Source organism: Lactuca serriola, chromosome 9, assembly GCF_051521515.1.
Source record: "Lactuca serriola cultivar US96UC23 chromosome 9, Lser_US96UC23_V15, whole genome shotgun sequence".
NCBI classification, from domain to species: domain Eukaryota; kingdom Viridiplantae; phylum Streptophyta; class Magnoliopsida; order Asterales; family Asteraceae; genus Lactuca; species Lactuca serriola.
In genome coordinates this window covers 191,785,416-191,811,934 of record NC_136416.1, presented here as the reverse complement: position 1 = coordinate 191,811,934, position 26,519 = coordinate 191,785,416, and positions in this window count along the sequence as shown.

Genomic DNA, 26,519 nt, shown 5'->3' with positions numbered 1-26,519 from the left:
TGGCAATGATCAAGCAACAAACAATCGCAATAGAATAAGAAGATGAGAAGAAATCGAGCTTGCACACTTTTATATCATAAAAACGTCAGGTACAACTCGATGGAACACTCTGTAAACACTATTGCATCGAGGTCTTCACTGCTTAACCTTATATCATTATCCGTAGTCTATAAGCTGATTTGTGAGACACTCAACAAGCTATACTTTAACTCAGGAGTGTAGATGACGTTCTCAAAACTCAGCACTCCATTTACAACTATTCCTTTTTGATTGATCTTCCCTCCATCTCCTCCCGTGAAGGAAACATAGCTCCCATTAAAAGTCTGAATGACGTGCAGTTGGGAGATGTCTCCTGTCAATGTGCCTGCAACAACCGCTGTCGACGTACCAAGGTTTGACGACATTACTCCGTAGCTGTTCCTGCACAATGAGTGGGATTATTTAGATTTGGGGACCCAGGTCATTGCAAGCCTGGGTCCCAACCGCACACACCAACCGCACACTCCAACCGCACACTCAACCGCACACTCTAACTGCACACACCAACCGCACACCTTCAAACTCCAACCGCACACCTTCAAAGTTCCAACCGCACACCCAAAAATACTCAAAAGCCACAACTATCTTTAACCGCACACTCTTATTATTCTTCAAATTGACACTGAATTGGCTCTGATACCAATTATAAGTCCCCAAATATGGATCCAAATCAGTGATCAATTAAGGCAAACAATCAAACAGAGTGTAGAAGGAGTAGAAGAAGAATTAATCCAAGCATGCACACATCTATTACGAATAAATGTCAGGAACACCTTGGAAAACATACACATACGTCTCTGACCTCTATCCAACTGACACATACACACACTCTATTTATAGGACCATCAGCCGCACACGTGTGTACAACCGCACACGCGTGTATGGCCGCACACAGAGTGTGCAGCCGCACACACGTGTATGGCCGCACACACTCGCTAACATACTACAACCAACATAGCAAACCCCAAGACCCTACCAAGACCTATACAAGATGAATGCCTAGCTCAAACCACAAAATTGTGACCTAACAGAAGTATGGTAAAGTTGATTAGGAAGAAGAATATAAAGAGGAGGATGAACATGGTGATGCATCGTTTGGGGCTTGTGGAGATAATTATGCTTCTGATGAGTTTTGGATTTGTTGTGATTTGTATGAAAGGTGGTTTCCTGACCTTCTGTTAAGTATCCGTTGTATGGATGAGTTATCTATGAAGTTTGGGTGAAAAGCTGAAGGCAAAACAACATTTTACAAATTAAAGAAAGTTGGTCTTGACAGATGAGAAGTGTTGTTAGTAAAATCGACAACCTTGATCCATGCATTGTGTAATGAACATTAATAATAAATAAGTTCATGTCTTCTATTTTGTTTGTGTTTGAAGTCCCATGTGCCTATGATATCTTACATTCCATTACCAGCTGTTCAAAAGATTATTTTTGATAGGGGTGTGCAAAAAAACCGTAAAACCAAAAAACGAGCCGAACCAGCCGATCCGAAAGTGAAACCGAAAAAAACTGAAACTGAAAAAACCGAATATCAACGAGTCGGTTTTGATTTGGATACTTAGGTATCCGCAGATAACCGAACCGAACCGCTTGGTATATATATATATATATATATATATATATATATATATATATATATATATATATATATATACATGGCTAGGTTATAATGTGGATGGACAATTATTGTGCGGACGTGTGGACAATGCTATTCTATAAGAATTATTAAGAGAATAAGTTGCTTAGCAATGTGAATAAGTTGAACACATACAACTATCGTCATTTTCATGCGTTCTCACTAATTCTTATTCATTTTTGTTCTCTCACATCATTTTTCACTCATTCTTATTCTTACAGAATACGAATCAATAAACATTCTGACAACATTCTAACAAAATGAGAATAATAACAAAAAGTCTATAATAACCTTATAGACGATTTAATTAGTGAAAATGTATGATAATGACAATAGTTATGTAAGATTGAATGTATTCATATTATCAAACAACATATTTTCTCTGTCATTCTCACAGAATAACACTGTCCACGTCCGCACAATAGATGTCAATCAACATTAGAACCTAGCTCTCTCTCTCTCTCTCTCTGTCTATATATATATATATATATATATATATATATATATATATATATATATATATATATATATATTAAAAAGTATTACTCATTTACATTAAACTGTTAGCCATATATCCCAAACAAAAATCATAATTGACAATCCTAGTTTTGCACTTCCACATTATATTTTCTTGTATTTTTATTTTTATATTTATTATACTAATTATAATATATGTTATTTGATCTTCATTATGTTTTTATAACTTTTGGACTTACTAATTTTCAGAAAGAAATCGTTGGAATGGAGTTTATACTTTTTGATTGTATTTGGTTTTTTATATTTAGCGGGTGACCGTAAATTGAACCATGGTTACCGCTTTTATACGGTTCGGTTCGGTTCGCTTTTTCTGTCAATTGCCCAATTCGGTTCGGTTTCGGTTGGTGCATATGAGGTACCCGCCCCGTGGTGACGGTTCACAATTTTATTATTATCCGAACCGAACCACCCCGTTAACGCCCTTAACTTTTGGTATATATGTAGATACATTTACTCTAGATCACTTTCACACATTTTTACTTTAAACACTTACATTTTGAATGGCTGATTATACACCCTTCTGATCGACATTGAATTCTCTATAAAGCTTTTATGTCTCTTAAGGAATCTACAAAAAGCATTGGATATCAACTACAGTTTGATTTTGAGATTTTAAATTGACGGATAGGATTTTATGGATACTGTCAATCCATGCATGCTCAGATTGGGCTCATGACATTGACACATGTTCTTGATTCTTCAAATTTTACGTATGATTGAAGCATCTAAATCTTCAAGAAAGAATATTGTTTACAATCTTACGTAACTTAACACACTTGTTGCGTGGCCCATATGAGTTCAGTGTATTTGTTTATGTTTGTATCTTTATTATAAGAGATCTAAATGCCAAGGAAGTTGTATTTTAATACGTACCTTAAATTGGATTATAACATGATAACTAGAAACTATAATATTAAGCTCGATATTTCCGAAAATACATTGTACTTGCAAAAGCCGTGGGTTTCATTACCTTGTGAAGATGAAGGCACACATGTACTTATGGTCATTGAAAGACTTATTCTAAAATTATATTTGGCATGTAACAATTAGTTTTAAGTTTTTTTTGGACTGAAATATACGATAAGATAAAAAGTAACAAGCTTATGAAACATTTTTGAAATTATATCAAATATATATATATATATATATATATATATATATATATATATATATATATATATACTTTATAATAATATGGTTGATTGGTTTAAAAACTCAATCCTAATTTTTTATGTAATCTTTAACTTCTTACAAGTTTCGTTATAAAATCCAGCTGTTATAAAAAAATTACAATAAACTCTAATTAATTTTTCAATTCATTCTTATATTAGCCATACTATTAAAAATCATAAATAAATACTTGACGGGGACATATACATTTACTTATGTAATGATCATATTTTATGACTTCAACAACCAATAAACATAAGACCTTCCTGCCGATTTTCAAACAAATTTGCAATCCCATTTCATCTTCATTTGCAAGTCACCTAGGTATAATCTTTTAAAATGTGAAAGGATTGCAAAGTCAATTTGGGATCCACCACTAACATATATATATATATATATATATATATATATATATATATATATATATATATATATATATATATATATATATATATATATATATATATATATATTATTTGATGTATTTAAAACTAAAACTAACAAAATTAAACTAGAACATTATAAAATAAAAGAAGAAGATTTGAGAGGATTCTTGAACACTTAAAAGATTTAAGATGGTGTGTTTATTTCTTTCACATTTGATGGGTATTTATACTACATATCATCATATTCTTACATCATCAAAATAGTAACTAAATAGTTAAAGAAAACTATTTGAAGGGTGAAAAATATTCATCCACATGCTATGTCTAACTCAATGATTTTATTGTTTTTATAACACTCTCCCCTTGGATGACATGTTTTCAAATCTGAGTTTAACCTTGAAGTATTGTCTCATTAGAAACCTTGCTAAAGAAAACCCAGTGTGAAAAATTTTATCGAAGGGAAAAAAGAGCGCATTATATAGTTGACTCCCCCTCATTTAGACATCTGTTACGTTACGTGTTATGCACATGTCACATTTCGATGCCATGTACATGGTTTCTGAAGATTACATTATGAAATGCTTTCGTGAAGAGGTCTGTTACAGTATTGCTGGATTGAACATATTCTATCTCAACCTTTTGATCTTTTATAAGCTCTTGAATGTACTCAAAAAACTTTGGAGGTATATGTTTTGTCTTGTCGCTCTTGATATATCTTTCATTCATTTGAGTGACACAAGCTAAGTTATCTTCTTAAATTAAAGTTGGACCTTTAGCTTTATCTAGTCCACATAAATACAAAATGAGTTGTCTCATCGATCTTAACCATGTGCATTCTCTACTAGCTTCATTTAGTGCAATTACTTCAACATGATTTGAGGATGTGGCGACAAGTATTTGCTTTTGAGAGCACCAGGAAATTACGGTGCCTCTATTCATAAATACGTATCCAGTTTGAGATCTAGCTTTATGAGGATCGGATAAATAGCCTGTATCTGCATAACCAATCAAACCTTGTTTTGAATCATTAGGAGAAGATAACCCTAAATTAGTGGTTCCTTAAAGATATCACAAAATATGCTTAATCCCATCCCAATGTCTTTTTGTTGGGGATGAAGTGAACCTTGCTATCAAGTTTACATCGAAAGAAATGTCTGGTCTAGTACAATTGGTAAGGTACATAAGAGCCCCAATTGCATTTAGATATGATACTTCTGGACCAAGAACTTCTTCTTTTCTTTGCCAGGACAAAATAGATCTTTGTTAATATTCGATGATCTAACAACCATTGGGGTGGTTAAAGGATTGGCATTGACCATATTGAAACGTTTCAAGACTCTTTCTGTATAATTTGATTGATGCACAAGTATTCCGTTAGGCATATGCTCAATCTGCAAACCTAGACAATATTTGGTTTTACCAAGATCTTTCATTTCAAATTCTTTCTTTAAAAGTTCAATCACTTCAAGGATTTCTTTATTCGTTCCAATGATGTTTAGATCATCAACGTAGACTGCTATAATCACATACCTATATGTTGTTTTCTTAATAAATACACATGGTCAAATAATGTTATTTTTATAACCTTTACTTGTCAAATAATCGCTTAAACGATTGTACCACATGCGTCTAGATTGCTTTAACCCATACAAAGATCTTTTCAATTTTATAGAATACATTTCTTTGGGTTCTGCACTTAATGCTTCATGCATTTTAAATCCTTTAGGGATTTTCATATAGATATCACTATCAAGTGATCCATACAAGTAAGCTGTAACAACATCCATAAGGCACATCTCTAAATTTTCAGAGACTGCCAAGCTGGTTAAATACCTACAAGTGCTTGCATCCATTATCGGTGAATAAGTTTCCTCATAATCATTTGCAAGTCTTTAAGAGAAACCTTGAGCCACAAGCCTAGCCTTGTATCTTACAAATTTCGTCTTTCTCATTTCTTTTTTGTACGAAGATCCATCTATACCCTAATGGTTTCACAACTCCAATTGTGAAGATAATAGCCCCAAAAACATTTCTATTGATAAGAGAATTTAATTCAACTTGCATAGCCTCCTTCCATTTAGCCCAATCATTTCTTCTTTGACATTCAATGACAAATTGTGGTTCGGGATCATCATTCATAATATCATATGCAACTGAATAATAAAATATTGTACTTGTATTATCAGTTTCATTTTGGTTACATATTCTATTTGTTTGACCATAATTTAGTGTAACATCTTCATTTCCTAGGGGAGTTTTGATATTTCGTGTTTCTCTAGGAACACTTTCCTCATGATCTAGTGCATTTTCTACTCATCTTCTTTTTCGTGGATTATTATCCTTAGAACCAAATGGTCTTCCATGCTTCAAGCGTGTTTTAGACTCTTAAGTTACTCTATCATTAGATTGTTTGTATGAAATTTCAATTCGAGCTCGAACATTGACAATTGGTATATATGATTTAGTCACCCTTTTCGTGCCAGTAAATGCATTAGTCAATTGATTTGCCATTTCTTGGAAATGCATTATCTTTTGAACTTTCATTTCACATTGCTTTGTGCGAGGGTCAAGATACGTTAGAAAAGGCTTATGCCATTAAACATCATTTTCTATAATTTTCTTTTCTCCCCCTAATGATAGGAAATTTCCTTCATCAAATTGGCAATCAGCTAGGTGTGTTGTAAAAACATCACCTGTTAAAGGTTCAAGATATCTTATAATAGATACTGGCTCATAACTAACATATATTCCCAACCTTCTTTGAGGACCCATTTTTGTCCTTTGTGGTGGTGCAATGGGGACATATACTGCACACCTAAAAATTCTCTAATGGGATATATTTGGCTCTTGACCTAAAGCAAGTTGTAAAGGAGCATATACATGATATGAACTTGGTCTCATGCGTATCAATGATCCAACATGTAAGATTGCATGGCTCCATACAGAAACACGAAGTTTTGTTCTCATTATCAATCGTCTAGCTATTAGTTAGAGACGTTTAATCAGTGATTCAGCTAAACCATTTTGTGTGTGTACATGAGCAACTGGATGCTCAAAAACAATTTCTACAAACATACAATAATCATTAAATGCTTGTGAAGTAAATTCACCAGCACTATCAAGTCTCACTCTCTTGATAGTATAACTAGGGAAATGTGCCCCTAATTTAATAATTTGAGCAAAAACTTTGCAAATGCCACATTACGAGTTGATAATAGGCAAACATGGGACTATTTGTTGGATGCATTTATTAGGACCATAAAGTATCTAAATGATCCAGATGGTGGATGAATTGATCCACATATATCTCGTTGAATTCTTTATAGAAATCTAGGTGACTCCCTTTCAACTTTCAACTTTCAGTGGACAGTGTTTTATAATTAACTTTCCAATGGAACAAGATGTACATGGTCTTCTGCTATTGGATTGAGGGAACTTTTGGTCCTTTAATGGGCGCCCATGCGTATTCTTAATTATCCTTCGCATCATTGTTAATCCTTGGTGGCCCAACCTATCATGCCATAAACTGAATGTCCCAGGATCACAATGTATTTCTTTGACTACCATATTTGATTCAATCACATGTATATATGTATAATGCAAAACAAAATCAAGTGTTGGTAGTTTTTCAAGCACATGGTTTTTGTCTATAATATACATATATTTCTTATTTTCGACTGTCACAGTTTTTGTGTCGTATCCTTTGAAATATATGCATTGAAACTTAGTAAGTTTCTATTAGACTTTGGAGAAAATAAGGCATTTTCTATACAAAAGCTCTTACCATTTGGTAATATAAATTGGGCGTTCCTAGTTCCCTCTATCAAGTTTGCAGGACCTGATATTGTATGTATGACTATTTTTGTTGGTACGGATTTTGAAAAACATTTCTTTGATTTCAAAATAGTATTCGTACTACTGATGTGTGTGGAACACACTAGTTTTAATCCTACGAACTTAGACACAAAATAAACACACGAAAGGTAGTGTACCTATCGATTAGTAATATAGTTCAAGCAAGTAGGGTATCGAACACAGGGAACGACAAAAAATTAAAATAAATGCTAATATTATCTAAATAAAACAAGTAATATAAAGGGGGTTTTCTCTAGTTTTGCAAGACTTGAAACTTAAGTACTTAACTAATACTCAATTAAGCAACTAACAGCTAAGCAAATGAAAATCAACTAAATTCAATAATGGAAAAGACTTTTGTTTAGGTTCAATTCATTTACTCCTATGGTTGATTTTAGGGTAAGTGCAGTGGATTAATTGTTATTGGCTACCGATTAATGTGATTAGGTTCACGTTCGCTACTACAAATCCATAGAAAGCAAATTAATTCAAACAGTGACCAATGGTTAAAATGAGTTTCCTAGTTTATTGATTCGGGTTAAGTAAGACTTATAGTAGCTAATCAAATTGCTAATTCAATTAACCACTTGTTGATGGTTCGTCACACAAGGCTCACACATTAATTTACCTATTTTATAGTTAACCCTAGTTTCACGTTCGCTATTCCTAGGCATATAACAATGTTTTCACATAAATCATATGAGGTCAGCAATTAAGAGATGTTCATGCAGCTTAATATACTTGTTAATTAACATAAAATAAATGTTGTTAACACATGAGGATCTTTAACAAGCTTAACAAAACAAAACTCACCAAATTAAAATAATCCAATCATAAAATCAAACCATATTCATAAAGTCATCTATCTTAAACAGAAGTTATGAGTTTTTAGCTCATAATTAAAGCAGGGAACAACTCAAAAACGAAATCAATTGATACAAACATAGTTCAAACAAAAGATTAAGTAAAGAGTACACTTGATTTGCCTTGATCTTCCTAAAATCGAATGAGTAGACTTGATCTTCGAGTTCCAGAGCTTCAGCAGCAACTTGAATCGCAATTTTATCCCCAAGGGTTCCAGAGAGAGGTCCTAAATTCGTGAATTAAAGTCCCTTATAGTTTCTGAAAACAGGGGCTACTCGTTGAGTCCATAGACTGACTCGGCGGGTCCACCACTTAATATCCGTATACGATAAGGACTCTTGTTTGATCGCGAATCTTCGAGCCTACTCGGCGAGTTGGCACCCAACTCGCCGATTTCTTCAGTGTTTTTTTCTTTCTTTCTTCTTTCTTCAATTCCCGAGCTTCCTGTCGCTTTTTCTGCTTCCTTTTGCTTCCGAGCTCATCTTTTAGGCCACAAATTCATTTTAAACATATTTAAGTACCTTTTGTTTATAATATGCAATAAAATAGCCAAAAAATATTAAGATTTAACACAAAATATATGACTAACTATGCACATATCAAAATACCTCACACTTGACTTTTTCTTGCCCCCAAGCAAAACTGAATTTTAAACATAGTAGCATCACATAAGACAATCCCAATCAAACCCAGCCATTATGTCAAGACCGCAACGCATGCATTTGTGTCTAAAATTTTTCCTAAGGACCCCCCCTCAATTCTAAATACTAACAATCCTCATAAACACTCGCCCACTTCTTTTGAACAATGCTCAAGGTATTTTTGGTACAACAACCCAAACATACATAATCTAGAAAACTACAACTTTTCGATACCACTATAGATCTCTTTTGAATTCTTTACTTCTTTGATAATTTGATCTTCTATTTCTTTTAATTCACTACCTTGTTGTTTAATTTTTGGTATCTTCAACTTTTTGAATTTCTTCAAAACTTTGATCTTTTGATCTTTATACTTTGACTGCTCCAAAATTATTACAACTTTTTCTTGTAATTCTCTCTCTTTTTTAACATGTAACTCACTTTTTTTTCCACATAATACCTAGATGCTTAAGCAGGGGCGCTCAACTTCAACCTTTATTGGTTAAAGATAATAGTTCTCCTGGATACATTTCAAGTACACGATGCTAAACATATTGTGTCCCTCAAACTAAGCGAGGTTGTGTTTTTGTCCCATGAGTTCACTAGAATAAAGGGGGCCACAGATGCACTAGAACGTATATAGGCTCAACTAAACATTTGGGTCCTCAAGGAATCATCAAACACAATACTAGCATGAATCCTACATGCTTTTACCAAAATTTCTAAATCATCCCTAGCAATTTTAATGCAAAATTTTCAAAATTAACTAAAATTTTCAAGATTTTCTAAATTTAACTAAAATTTCAACTAATGTAACCAACCCCCTACGACACTTAATTTATGCAATGTCCCCGTTGCATATAATGCATGATAAACAACAATAAAATAAAAAGAGAATTGGAACAAACTCCCCTGGGATAGTAGTGCAAAGTTGATATTTTGTCTTTAAGCTTCATTTTCAATTGACCTTAGACATGAGAACAACTCATCCATGTCTTGGGTGTCAAAATCGCGTGTGGTACAACTCCAATTATAAGGGAAAAACTCTTGGAAATGCTTGGAGAATGATCTCCAAAGAAAAGAACCAATGCCCGTATTAAATGTCATCAAATCACTGGCTTGAAAGTAGAATTAACGAGTGACTCGTCGAGTAGATATTGTGACAACTCGAAATTTCTATCTTATATCAATCCCTGCATTCAATCAAATTCAAACTTTCAATTGCTAAATTTTAGCAGTTTTGGAGTCATTTTGAGTGTTCCAAAGCCTAGTACTGCAAGAGATAACTGAAGAGAGGATACTTTAGGGTAAAGTATGCAACATTTAAGTTCCAAAACTCCAAGAGTTCGGATTTTACGGCCCAAATGGTATTGGGGCCGTAAACCCTAAGGACTATATAAGTGACACTTAGTCATTTTTGTCATTTTTAACCATTTTCAAGTCCTTAACCTCATTCTTTCTCTCAAGTATCATCACTAGATCTTCAACTTAGTAAGTATTTTCTTCCTTGATTAGTTAATAAACTTCATTATCTAGTGTTTGTGAATGATTTCATCCATGAAATCTCTTCATTTGATAGATAATCAAGTGTTCTTCATTTCACCAAGAACACACACTAGTGTTCTTGAGCCTTAAGCACCCTTTAAAGCTTCTACACTGTAATTACTCTTGTCTTAGCTTGTTCTATGCTTAAATCAACTAGATTACACTTAGAATTCATCAAGAAATCATGATCAAAAGGGAGTTTACGGACAAGGAACCTCCTTAGGCCGTAAACTCTATTTAAGGGTCCAAATGAGCCCTAATCTCTTCTCAAGCCTTAGGATCAAGTCTAGAACACTTCTATCATAAGCTAGGGACCTTAAAATTTGATTTGGTACAAGATGCCATGAGTTTACAGCCGTAAACTCATGGAGAAATGGTCCTTAGGCCGTGAACACTAGTTAGTGGTATAATGGTGCCACCGTTCCTTCCTAGGGCTTAGACTTGATCATAAGACACTTCATATTGACTTATAAGACCTTAAACCACAACTTGATACTTAGTACCATGATTTTACGGTCGTAATCTCATGAGGAAATGGTCTTTGGGCCGTAAACTCATGTGGTGCATACCATATGGACCATAAACTCCCAAGTGAGGCCCTACACCTCTTATATGTAACCCTAAGTGGTTTAACACTTCAGTACAAGTGTTTCTTAGTCCCTAAGGTTGTTCCATTACCTAATTAGTTGTTATAAACACTAATTGTAAGCATATATGTGTCATTATATGTTAAATAGGATCCGTGTGTGCTCAAGTCCTCACTTGACACTTAGCATCCTTTACCGATCTTACATTCGCATCACTCACTTTAGGTGAGCTCATACTATTGGATTAATGTCTAAGTCCATAACTATAATTGGTAAGACTTGACTCGACCCGACATGGTCCATTTGGGTTGCATGGCATCATGCATTTGGATAAACTATAATGAGAGAAATAACACTTAAGGTTTATTAATATATTATAAGTTCTAATATATTAATAAGGTTATTTAATTAGTATTGATCAAGAATTAGTTTGGAATTAATTAAGTGATCAAAAGGAGACTAATTAAATATATGGTTTGATTATGTAAATCATTCTTTCTTATATATGTGGGCTTGTGATCCAAGATTCCTTATGTTGGACTAAGTCCATGGGGTGACCCATGGATACTCCATGGAGGTTGAAATCCATGGAGCATAAGGAATGGGTAAAGTTATGAGTTACATGGTGTAACCCTAATAGCCACCATATAAAAGAATCCCATGGATCAAGAAATCATGCAATAGTGTGTGTATGAGGGCTAGACGATTTCAAGGAGTGTTTCATTTCTCTCAAGTCATTCCATGTGCACTTGATGTTGTGCGAACCATTTGAGGTGTCACACTTGGGGCACTAGGCACTCAAGCTTCATGAAGACAAGCTACATCAAACAAAGGTATGTATTCTATCCATTTGATTACCCAAGTATCAAGTATTGTATGCTAGATAGGGTAATACCTTGGAAAGTTCATATTTGCATGTATAATAGAGAAAGCATAGATCCAAGGTATTTAGGGTTGCATGTACACTTAGGAGTGTTAGAATGCTCAAAACCCATCAGTGGTATCAGAGACTAGGCTTGCTTTCTCTTATACTTGATGCAAATACATTTTTCGAAGCCAAGAAGTTGTTCAGACTGAAAACTCGACGAGTTTTTCCAATAAACTCGACGAGTTCATTGTTTAATGCATGAACTTGACGAGTTCTCTATAGAGCTCGACGAGTTTTGGCCCCTGACAGCTTGTCTTTGTGGTTTTTGGCTGGAATTGGACTAGGAACATTACCACAAGCTATTTTTGGACTTATAAACTTGTTTTTGATGTGGTAATGTTCATGCTAATCCAATTTCAAATATAATTGTCAATAGATTCATGTTTTGTATTAGTTTAAGGTTTAGACTAATTACATGAAAAAGTTTGATTTGAATTATCTTGTTCTTATGAGTTGCTTAGATTAATAGGAAGTTATGTGAAATTGTTGTTTTCAATCCAAATTAATCTAAGAGTTGATTCTAAAATGTGTTTTTGTAACTTGTCCTCAAGTTATATGAAAAGTCACATTTAAGTTTCATAAAACTCATAAAAATTGGCAATGGTTACAAAAAATGAAGAGTCTTGTCCTCAAGTTATGGAGGTTCAAGATTCACTTCATTAAATCATTAAAATGTGTAACCTTAATTAATTCCATAAGTTACAAAATAAAGAAAAGTTACATTCTTTTATTAGTTTAAAGTCTTCCATAACTTGTCCTCAAGTTATGAAACTTGAAGAGTTTTTGGATTAAACTACTTTAAACACATAAGTTATGAGAATTAATTAGTTTTGAATAGTTTCAAAACTTTCCCTCACGTTTTGGAATTTGAAAAGTTTTCACTTATGAATACTTTAATTCCAAGATTAGCCCTTAGAATTTTAAAAGTTAAAATTCAACCCTTATACTTTATAATATTATAAGTCAATAATATTTATATATATGTATAAGAGTAAAGTCAGTCTTACCGTTAGTAGGCGTCATTCACGAAGCCAGTCTATAAGGGAGGTATAAGGTTATGGCCTATAAAATGGAATTTTAATGGGTGTACACTCTCACCCACCGCTTCCTTGACCGGTGGAGGGTCGTTAGCCGAACAGGTAGGACAAGGACTAGAATTCTCCCTTCATTAAAAGTATTAATGATAAATACTAAGTAACTAAACTCTAAGTAATACCCAATCTTAGTTACTTAGGAAAATGTGAATTTGGTGCTAACCCATGAAATTACACTTTTCACTTTGTTTAAGTCGTTAGTGGAGCGTGTATGGTTAACTGGTACATTAACCTGGACTTAACAAGGTAGGCAAAGGGTAACTTAATATTTATCATAGTATCGGTGGAGCGTGTGTGGTTAACCGACACATTGATTAAGGGGTAAATAATTAAGGGTACCAAGTATATTTGCATGGTTATTCACACCTTGTTTTGTGATCCTCGGCATCCCAGTCACAAAACCTGAAGGGCACACTCGAGATTGAAACATGCCATTGAACAGTTCAATGAATCTCAAAAGAATCTAGGAGTTTCAAAAACCAATTAAAACCTAATAATACATTTCGTTTATCTTGGTGGAAATTGGTGAATCGTCATTCACCTACCTTCAAATATTTTATAGCTTGGATTACGGCATCCCTCTTCCGAGTTATAAAATAGTTTGTAGGGTCCTAGTCTTAATATTTCATATTGGGTGTTATATTAAGGACTTTTAATCAACTATCTTGAATGTCTCCCAAAATATGTCTAGTTCAGACATCTATGATCCTCACAAATCTCTTGGAACTTCACTTCCTCCACCTCCTCCAATTATTCTCCCTAACCCACAAAGTTCAAGGTCACTCAAGCCCTATTGGCAAGGCAAGGTCTAGGTGTGATCACATCTTGGAGATGAAGTCACATATTGACAAGTCGGGAGAGTTGGGTGTCAAAGTCTTGAGAAAGTTGGATGTCCAATCACTTTCTAAATCACATAGTGAGTTCCTTTGGAACCCCTATGAAACAGACTATGACAAGACCCTTAATGATCTTATCTACTTGTTAAGATCAACTTCCTAAAAACTTTATGGACATTGACAATGAAGACACTAGAAATCCAGAAAAAATATTCTCTTCCCAATGGAAAGGGATCGGCCATAGTCAACTCCGTTGACGAAATGGTAAAGAGAAAAGCTAAGTCTGTGATAGTACCGGTACCATTACCAAAGGGTCCATATTTTTATATTGCCAAAGGAAGGGGCATTAGTTGCGAAGCTACCAATTTTACCTAAGGATGTTAAAGTCAATAAGTTTGACTCTACTCCATGTAAAATCCACTATCTAACTCTACTAAGTTTCTATTTTGAGATTCTTGATACATGATGTCACTGGGTCACATGGTGATGTTTTAAGAATTAAAGAAAAGTGAAGAAACTTAAAGAAAGAATATGCTGAATCTGATCGCGTAGATGGATTTCTATCGCATAGTTTGAAGATCGGATTCTTGAGCTACTTCTTAGGAGTTATGATATATTGCTTAGGAATAGATAACAACAAAGTTTTCATGCTCTTTTGCATTGTAAGGATAGTTTTTCCGCAAAGTTTTTTAAAATAAAAGGAAAAATGATGTTTTTTATTTATTTTAAAATATTCCTACAATGGCATTTGAGGAAAAATTGTTGCTTATATGATTCCATTAATAGCAAGAGTGGAAATATGAAGTTGATTCTTTCATTTGTGGTAATGTCTAAATTTACCAAATAAGGAAAGATCCTCATCACCCAAGTTTCAATTGGACCGAAACTTGGAATCATGCAAGTTGTATAGCATGATGAATGAGAATTTTTCATCTTTGGAAAATTAAGACTAGTTCCTTGTTCACATGTATATGTGAGTCAAGTGAAGGACTAAGGGATCAAGTACACATTCTTGTGCACTGGTCAAGTCCATCACAAAAGATCGGTAAGACTATTCGTTATAATTTACTAAAGCTCAGTAAACATGGTTATACTTACAAGCTTAAGTGTAATTCTGAGACATTGGAAAAGGTGCCAATGTATGGGAGAGCGAATAAGAAGAATCAAATTAGGCAGAAGGATAAAATTTTCTCAAATATGAAAAGATGGGAGAGTACTTTAGTATCATGTCATATGATCATCTTAATGATTAAGATACCTTATTGCAATTCATCCTCTAAGTGCATTCTGATAGCTAAGAAGAGGAGCTATGAATTGTTGAAGTGGTTAAATCAAGAAGATGAGTCATATTTCATTCCAAAAACAATTCTTAGAGTTATACTCCAAGATTGTAACTTGAGTGACATGTTTTAAAGAAGGTTTAAAAACACTTGTCAAATGTAAGAGTAAAAGTTTCCTACTCTTATACATTTGAAATTGGTAAGTTGTGATGTTTTAGATAAAACAAAGACCAACTAAGGCCAATTGTGTAAAGTGTTTGTCTTGATAAAGAATCCAAACTATCTCTTGAATATTTGGCAAGTAAGTCTTATATGTCAAGAGGATAGTGGGAGTCTTAAAGGTCTTGAAAGCCTCAAGAACTAATCAAGAATAAAACCTGACGTTCTTCACTAGCACACGACTTGAGGTTTATAACATATCGTGTTGACATATTCTGTGCCCATTCCAATTAAAGTTGGCTTTGCATATGAGTTCTTAGAGTTCTCAATTGGTTGCATAACAACTTGGAAGCAAGGGCAGGCACTTGAGCTGCTAGATGGCAAGAAATTAAGATTGAGTTCAGTCCATATGAGTTTGGATTTGTCATTATCCTTGTCTTGTGACTATGGTTTTGACAATTCACATGGATAAGAACACATACACCATTAAATCTAAGTGTCACAAGGTTTCTCTCCGATTCATGAAAATGATGGTGAGGAAACACTTTCACTAAGTAGATTTTAACTAGATAGCAATTGTGATATTTGCATTCTCAAAGTCGTTAGTGGAGCGTGTGTGGTTAATCGGCACACTAACCTAGACTTGTGAGAAGTGGCAAAGGTCTAAACAATTGAGACTATGATTACGACATCCCTTTTCATAGTTCTTAAATTGTTTAGACACACCTGTGAGCTATCTAATGAAAGGTGTATGATTTTGATAAAATCTTATCAAAGCAATCTAGTATCAGACATCTGAACTTTGGTAAGAAAGTCAATAAAGTATTGATTTCTAGAAGTCTAGCTGATTTCTGAGTACATGTCAAAGCTAGTGGGAACATAAATGATATGGTAATAATCATCATATTAGTGGGAGCATGATAATTATGATAAGTATTGCAAGTTAGCAATGTTAATTATAGAAAACAAAAGTTCAACTTGTGAGGTTGCAAGGGTTGAAAAAGTTGTTTTGCTATAATTAAGGGGGAGGAAATTATACTTCATTTAAATTCTAAAAGCTTAGATTGAGATTTTAATCAAATTTAGTCAAGAGTATATATGAATTTCATGTATGAATGGCTCAACATAAGGAAATTCTATATATGGGTTCATTATTTGCGTTCTAAAATTCGATTATGATTACGACATTCCTTTTCATAATCTGAATTATGAGAACTTGGAAAATAGAAATGAAAACATTATAGCAAAAGACTGGTTTAGTCTTTATGTGAGACATCATGAATCGTGTCCCATATGCTTCAGATATAGGATCGATTACATGTGCTATATTCATCCTTTCTAAAATTTTCCAAATGCCTGGGGCATCAAGAAGGGAAAAGGTCTAGAACTGGATATGACTAAAATGATTAAGCAATTGTCGAGGACAATCTAAGGTTTACCAAAGATTGGTTGCTCAGCGACAGTTGGAAGTATAGTGTTAATTATTGGAAGGACCATATTGACATATTCTGAAAAGAGGCAACTCTTGTTCAGAAGTGATAGTAAAAAAGGGAATGTGGAAATGATCCCATTGGTGGAAGTTGTTCAATAAATCTATGTAAGATTAGGAAACTTAATGTAAGAAGGATGTTTCCAAGGAGTTGATCTCCTTTGGAATGCTATGTAATGTTTGTTGTCAAGTCTTTGTGACTTTGTGCATAATCATTACAAGAGAATCATTGCATATAAGTTGAGAATCTAACAGATTTCGGTAAAATGGCATGAATTTGGAATTCCTGCATTTGCCATATGAATTTGGGAGTGTGAAATTAGAATCATTGAAAGTTTGGCCAGTTGGTTTATTTCACAAAGTAAAGATCATAGACAAACGTACTGTGCATACTTGGTGTAGGGCATGACTAGTGTTTAGAAAACATAGTGTACATGCTCGGAGCATGGGACAACTGTTGTTTTAATTCAAGAATAAAGTTGATAGTTGAAACAGTATGCAATGAATAATGTATAATCATATGGTGATAAATAAAAAGTGTTTTATTTATCTTCATAGGTTTTGATACCATATTAGATTCAATTATTCTTGTGTTTCATTTGGCATGTTTTGACTTCCAGAATAAACTAGGTTATTCTTCCGGAATGACTAAGTTATTCAAACCATCCACAGTCGGTCATATGTTGGAAGTAGATATGAATCAACACTGTCATGGGTTGTCTTGTAGAGGTGCAAGTTAGTGGACAAAGTTGTGCTACAACACTCATGAGTGCTCATAAGTTCTGAGTATTGGATTCAACCCGCGCTTATTGGAATCACTTCATGGATTTTATCACGAGTGATCATGAGACGATAATATCTTATATTCTTCAAACCTAGAGATATGAGTTGTTACTATGAGTTGGTTGTACATTGATTGCACGAAAACGCATTCGGTAACTCGATGTTATAAAACGTGCCTTTGTGTATGATTCAACAAGTAGTAGAACAAGCCATATGAGTTGAAGTTTATCCATTCATTTTACCTTCGGGATAAAAGCGATATCTGTGGGCCCCTCGATGATTTAATGATGATACATGTGAGTGCTTGGCCAAGCCATGACAAATTTGATCTGTTCAATCAGTCAGTCATCATGAATCGGAAATCGGGAAACAACAAATGGATAGAGAGAATGATTTAAATCCATATCTCAGTCCATATGATATCTAGAATGGAGGAATATATGATTCCTTATCTAATGGACAAGTCATTGACAAAGGTTAGAGTTCATCGACAAGGTTAGAGTTCGACAAAAGCTTTTGAGAGCTACGATTGCCAGTCGGTTCTTGAAGTCATACGCAATAATATTTTTAGACTTATCCAAGTGGGAGACTATTGGATTAATGTCTAAGTCCATAACTATAATTGGTAAAACTTGACCCGACCCGACATGGTCTATTTGGGTTGCATGGCATCATGCATTTGGATAGACTATAATGAGAGAAATAACACTTAAGGTTTATTAATATATTATAAGTTCTAATATATTAATAAGGTTATTTAATTAGTATTGATCAAGAATTAGTTTGGAATTAATTAAGTGATCAAAAGGAGACTAATTAAATATATGGGTTGATTGTGTAAATCATTCATTCTTATATATGTGGGCTTGTGATCCAAGATTCCTTATGTTGGACTAAGTCCATGGGGTGACCCATGGATACTTCATGGAGGTTAAAATCCATGGAGCATAAGGAATGGATAAAGTTATGAGTTACATGGTGTAACCCTAATAGCCACCATATAAAAGAATCCCATGGCTCAAGAAATCGTGCACTAGTGTGTGTATGAGGGCTAGACGATTTCAAGGAGTGTTGCATTTCTCTCAATTCATTCCATGTGCACTTGATGTTGTGTGAACCATTTGAGGTGTCACACTTAGGGCACTAGGCACTCAAACTTCATGAAGACAAGCTACATCAAACAAAGGTATGTATTCTATCCATTTGATTACCCAAGTATCAAGTATTGTATGCTAGATAGGGTAATACCTTGGAAAGTTCATATTTTCATGTATAATAGAGAAAACATAGATCCAAGGTATTTAGGGTTGCATGTACACTTAGGAGTGTTAGAATGCTCAAAACCCATCACATACCCCTTAAACTTATCTTTTAGATGATTTTAAATGCTTTTATGGGGGAGGGGGGGAATACAAGTAGAAAACATGCTAGTTATAAGATCAATCACATGTGATTTATAACTGTGTTTCAATCAAGGATTTCATATACTTCAAACTGTGTTTCAAAACAAACTACTTTTAAATCGTTTTATAAACTGGCATCAAGTCATTATTTATTTATTGTTCAAAACTCTTTAAATGTATTACAAAACATCTTTTTAACTTATATATACCGTCAAAAGCATGTATATATATGTATAGTTATATACATAATGTTTAAAGGACTTAGGACTGCTAGCTCGCTTCATTTCCTTTTCCTTGTTTGGATGTGGACTTAGGGTACCGACCAGTTGTCCGAAGGTCGACTAAATATTAGATATATATTATGTATACATATATCGACATAAAAGTTCTATTCAATCAATTCAGTACCTTTGGGTAGCAAGGGTATACATTCATGTATTCATATACATAACTTACTAGTAAACTATAATAGGTATAGTTTAGGAGAATACTATCATATACAAGTACTATAACAGAGAATACTATAACAGAGAATACTATACAAAGGATACTATACATAGAATACTATACTTAGAATACTATTACTATAACAAGTATACTATAACAAGATTCAGAGATAACATAATGTGAGATACTACTTCGTGACACATCGACCATTTCGTTATGTATCGTTTTGTAACCAGAATCTCCTGGAGGGAGATCGTGAGTTTACGTATAGATCTATACTGGGTTGACTATCCTACACCTTTGTTGTTCGCTACAATGGGACTTGCAAGTCTACAGGTGCCAAATGTCATTTCTTCTGACGTCTTTCATCTTTGTGTTATAGTCAGATTAGTATGGTAACAATCATATCACATTTTGCCTTAATTAAACCATTGGTTTTAAGGTAGTTATTACTTCAGTGATTAATACAAATAATACTGCAATACACATATACATTTTCCCATTATATTCAAATTGTGATCTTCTCACATAAAGGGTAATATAAAACTATATTTTGGTAATGATAGTCATGTTGGATTAGTGTCTAAGTCCATAACTATTTTGGTATGTACTTGACCCGATGGTGCATGGTCCTTTTGGGTTGCCTTCACCAAAGCAACTTGATTGGAGAAATAAATAAAGAGAGAGGTTATTATTATTTATTAGTATGTTATAAGAATAATATATTAAAGGAGAAATCATATTTGTTTAATTAATATTGGTCAATAATTAATTAAGAATTAATTTTGTGATCAAATGTAATTAATTAAACTAGAGGGGCTGAATTGTAATTATGTGATAGTTGCAAAATAGGGCAATGGTTATCCTTGTTAAAGGATGGACGAATTCAAGGATAAGGATATCCTTAAAATCGTCCAAGGTCCAAGAGATAGGGATTTTCAAGGCTTATCTTATGGTTGCTTGATGGGCAAGTAACTAGATAAGGATAAAGACTGAAACCCTAATTCCAACCCTATATAAAGACCCCTAAGGCCTTAGGATTTCGAGCACTTGATCCAAGCATTAGGGTTTGTATGAGCACATAGAATTGTTGGATAAGGTGTCTAAGTCCATAACTATTTCGGGTGTGTACTTGACCCGACCCGGCATGGTCCATTTGGGTTGCATGACACCATGCAATTGGATAGACTAAATGAGAGAAATAACACTTGGAGATTATTAATATATTATAAGTTCTAATATATTAATAATATTATTTGATTAGTTTGATCAAAGAATTAATTTGGAATTAATTAAGTGATCAAAGGATAACTAATTAAATATATGGGTTGATTATGTAAATCATTCATATCTTGTATAGTGGGATAAAAGGCTTCATGGATTATCAAGTTGGGCTTTACCCATAGGATGCTCCATGGATGCTCCATGGGAGTTACAAACCCATGGGTCATGGAAGTGAAGAGTCATGACACATTAGGGTTTACATGGTGTAACCCTAGATGTGTCAACACTATATAAGGATCCCCATTCTCCACCAAAAACGGCAAGAGACAAAAGAAACTAGAGGGCTTGGCCAATTTTAAGAAGTGTGTATTATCTCAAAGGTCTTTCCAAGAGCATTTGGTGTTGTGTGAAGCATTTGAGGCATCACACTTGGGGTGCTAGGCTCACAAGGTTTCAAGGAACATAAGCAACAACAAGGTAAGTTATTCTATCTTTCATTCAAGTTAAAATTGTTCCCCATGTATGCTAGATAGGAATATAACCTTGGAAATTCAACTTTGCATGATAATTAGACAAACATAGATCCAAGGTTATTAGGGTTGCATGTACACTTAGGAAGTGTTAGAATGCTCAAAACCCATCAGTGGTATCAGAGCCTAGGCTTGTTTGCTTTTTATTTGTGCTTAAAAGTTGAAAGAAAAAGTCGAAATCTTGCTGTCTGACTGATGGACTCGCCGAGTCCATGGGGGAACTCGCCGAGTCCACTTGTATCTTCAACCTACTCGCCGAGTAGGTTCATGCACTCGACGAGTAGGGTCGACAGAGTGCAGTTTTTCGACTTTAGTTGCTGGAAATGGATTAGAAACATTACCCTAAACTGTTTTGGTACTTGAAAAACTTGTTTTAGAAGGTGTAATGTCTTTTCTAACTCATTTACAACAACTAGTTATCAAAATTACAAAGATTAAGTGTGATTTTGAAAGTGTTCATGTTCATGATCTTGTTCTTATGATGTTTAGATGATCATAGGAATTATTTGTAACCTATGTGGTAGTTTAATTCTTGATCATAATGTGTTTTAATGGAGTCCATAACTTGTCCTCAAGTTATGGAAAACCAAAAGTCTCTTGGATTAAAAAAAACCATTAAAAGAACACAAAAGTTAGAAAAATGAAAAGTCCTCATTTTATTACTCTATTAAACTCATAAGTTACAAGATATGAAAAGTTTTGAAAGTTTACAAAACTTGCCCTCAAGTTTTGGAACAAGTAAAGTCAAGTTAAAACTTTAGTTCCAACCCTTAAAATTTTAAAAGTTAAAATTCAACCCTTATACTTATATTATTATTTAACAATTATATATATATATATATATATATATATATATATATATATATATATATATATATATATGTATAAGAACAAAGTCGTCTTACCGCTAGTACGCCTCATTCACGAAGCCGGTCTATAAGGTGGGTATAAGGTTGTTGCCTATAAAATGGTGACTTAATGGGTGTCTACTCTCACCCACCGCTTGCTTGACTGGTGGAGGGTCGTTAGCCGAACGGGTAAGACAAGGACTTACAAATTCTCATTCAAAGTATGATGAATATTATAAAGTAACTAAATGTTTTTATTAAATTCCCAATCTTAGTTACTTTAGGAAAAATGTGAATAAGGTGCTAATCCATGAAATTACACTTTACACTTTGATTAAGTCGTTGGTGGAGCGTGTGTGGTTAACCGACACACTAACTTGGACTTAGCAAGGTAGGTAAAGGGTGACTTAGGGTTTATTATAGTATCGATGGAGCGTGTGTGGTTTACCGGCACATCGATTGAGTGATAAACTTTAAGGGTACCAAGTGATTTGCATGGTTACTTCACACCTCGTTTTGTGATCCTCGGCATCCCAGTCACAAAACTTGGAGGGCACACTCGAGATTGAAACATGCCTTTGAAAAAGTTCATTGAATCTCAAAGAATCTAGGAATTTCTAAGAACCAATCAAAAACCTAATACTTAAATATTGCGGTTTTCGTGGTGGAAATTGGTGAATCGTCATTCACCTACCTTTCAAATATGGTATAGCTTAGATTACGGCATACCTCTTCTAAGTTATATTATATTGTGATTGGATCCTAGCCTTAATGTTACATTTGGGTGTTTTATTAAGGACTCTCTTGTATCTAAACTAATCTTGTCCTTTTTTTTCAGATGTCTTCAAACAATGTTGCTTCTGGCTCTAATCCTAATGGCTCCTTTACTCTTATGAACTTGTGTGGGAAAGTCACCTTTGATGGATCCAACTTCAATGAGTGGATCAGAAACATCAGGATGATTACCCGCTACGAGGACAAAGAATATGTCCTTGACAAGGAGCTTAAGGAGATTGATGAGACCACTGCAACTCCTCAGGAGATCGCTGAATTTCGGGCACATGAAAGGGATGCTACGAAAGTGGCTTGCATCATGATGGCCACGATGACAGCGGAACTCCAAAAGTCTTATGAAGATTTCTACCCTTATGAAATGCACCAAGATTTGATGGAAAGATACCATCAAAGTGCAAGACAAGAGAGGTATGAAATCATCTGCTCCATGATAACAACCATGATGAAGGACGGGGAATCCGTCACGAGCCACATGCAGAAAATGCAAAGGTATGTGGATCGTTTGCTGAAGCTTAATGTGAACTTCCCTGAGGATCTTGCAATAGATATCATTTTGCACTCCTTACCATCGTGCTATGATCAATTCCGCATGACATATCACATGAATAAGGAAGAGGTCACACTCAGCAAACTTCAGGGACTTCTCAAGACCGCAGAAACAGGTCTTAAGGGGAAGTCGGTTGCTATCACTCCTACTCCAAACTCAACTCCGGTTTTGGCAATTGGGAAGAGTCGATGGAGGAAGAGAAAGAGATCCTCGAAGGGTACCAAGGCTCGGACCCTTGATGGCTCTTCTTCAAGTGGAACCAAGAAAGGTTTCGTCACTCCTTCTTCTGACCCAAAAGAGGCTGAATGCTTCTATTGTCATGAAAAATCTCACTGGAAGCGGAACTGCCCAAAGTACCAGCAGGATGTGAAGGATGGGAAAGTCAAACCCAACCATGCAGGTACTTACACTATCATTTCTAATAACTCACCCCATTCTAAGTCTTGGGTCCTTGATACCGGTTGTGGTATTCATATTTGTTGTGACTTGCAGGGACTAAGAAGAAGTGAGAATGTGGAGCGAGGAAGAATAAACTTGATCATGGGGAATAGGAAAGCTTTACCTGTTACCAAGATTGAAGTTTATACTTTATCGCTAAGTAGTGGGTTTAATTTAGATTTGAATAAGTGTTGTTATTCGCCAGGAATGGCAAGAAATATTATTTCCTTTCATGCTTTGTACAAACAAGGGTTTACCTTTTCATTTAATAATGAAGTTGGTTCTATAGATGTTTTCTATAATAATGTCTTTTATTTTAAAGCATTACCTTGTGATGGTGTGTATGAAGCTGTATCTGTTGTAGATAACTTGGGAAATAATGTTTTGTGTATTGATTCTACTAATAATAATAACCTGGATAAAACATCATTATGGCATTGTCGTCTTGGACATATAAGCAAGAAACGCATGGGCCAACTCCAAAAGGATGGAGTCTTGGAGTCGTTTGACCTAAAGTCAGATGATAGTTGCGAATCATGCTTACTTGGAAAAATGACAAAGTCACCCTTCACAGGCTCGTGTGAGAGGGGTGAAGGTTTGTTGGACCTTATACACACGGATGTGTGTGGACCATTCAAACATGCCACAAGGGATGCTAATCGTTATTATTTGACTTTTATTGATGATTACAGTAGATATGGATATGTCTACTTAATCAAGCATAAGTTAGAGACTTTCGAGAGGTTTAAGGAATTTAAACAGGAAGTCGAGAATCAATTGGGCAGGAACATTAAGATGCTTCGATCCGATCGAGGAGGTGAGTATCTTAGTTCAGAGTTCCTCGACTATCTTAGGGAATGTGGGATTGTCTCACAATTGACACCTCCCAGGACACCACAGTTGAATGGTGTAGCTGAGAGGCGTAATCGAACCTTGTTGGATATGGTTCGTTCCATGATGAGTCGAGCTACGCTACCAATCTCATTCTGGGGGTATGCCTTAGAGACTGCCGCCCATATTCTTAATCTAGTCCCTACAAAGAAAGTTGCCAAAAATCCTCACGAGATGTGGACTGGCAAAGTACCTAAGCTAGACCACATCAAGATTTGGGGTTGTGAGGCTTTCGTGAGACGCAAGACTCATGATAAGCTCGAACCTCGAAGCGAGAGGTGTATTTTCATCGGCTACCCACAGCAATCCTTTGGATACCTCTTCTATAGACCTAGTGACAATGTGGTCTTTGTAGCAAGAAGAGGAGTCTTTCGAGAGAGAGAATTTATAAGCCAAGGAGACAGTGGGAGGCAAATTGATCTTGAAGAAATTCAAGAATCAAGCGGTGAAGGAACTTCGAACACTAGCCCTCAACTTGAGGAGGAAACTCCTGTTGAGCCTGTTGATGAGCCGGTACCTCTGAGGCGTTCCACGAGAGTTAGGAATGCACCTGAGCATTATTATGGATTCCATATTACTGCGGAAGGTGAGACACTTATTAGTGATGAAACACTAGTAGGTCTGGATGAACCTAACAACTACACGGAAGCCATGGCAGGCCCTGAGGCTGCTAAATGGAAAGAGGCCATGGATAGCGAGATACAATCCATGTATGACAATCAAGTTTGGAACTTGGTTGAGAATGTACCTGGTCGTAAGACTGTAGGGTGCAAATGGGTCTTCAAGAAGAAGACCGACATGGATGGTAAAGTACACACTTATAAGGCGAGACTGGTTGCAAAGGGCTTCTCTCAAATTCCTGGAGTGGACTATGATGAGAACTTTTCTCCAGTAGCCAAGATTAAGTCTATTCGGGTTTTGTTGGCCATAACTGCATTTCATGATTATGAAATATCGCAAATGGATGTCAAAACCGCTTTCCTTAATGGAAAGTTGGCTGAAGATGTTTACATGAGTCAGCCAGAGGGTTTTGTCAGCAACGAGTACCCGAATAGAGTGTGTAAGCTCGAGAAATCCATTTATGGATTGAAACAGGCACCTCGCAGATGGAATCTTTGCTTTGATGAGAAAGTCAAGGAATTTGGCTTTTCGAGGAGTGAAGATGAATCTTGTGTCTATATCAAGGCTAGTGGGAGTATAGTCAGTTTTTTGGTACTGTATGTGGATGACATACTACTCATAGGAAATGACATCCCAACCCTGCAGGAAGTAAAGTCCTGGCTTGGGAAGTGTTTCGCTATGAAGGACCTTGGTGAAGATGCCTATATCCTAGGGATAAAGATTTTGAGAGACAGGAGTAAAAGACTAATTGGACTTAGTCAGAGTACATACTTGGATAAGGTGCTGAAGAGATTCTGCATGCAGGATTCCAAGAAAGGAGAGTTACCTATCCAGAGTAACGCCAGATTGAGTAAGACACAAAGCCCTAGCACTGAGGCTGAGATAGTAGAAATGAGTCGAATACCTTATGCTTCGGCTGTAGGATCGATCATGTATGCTATGA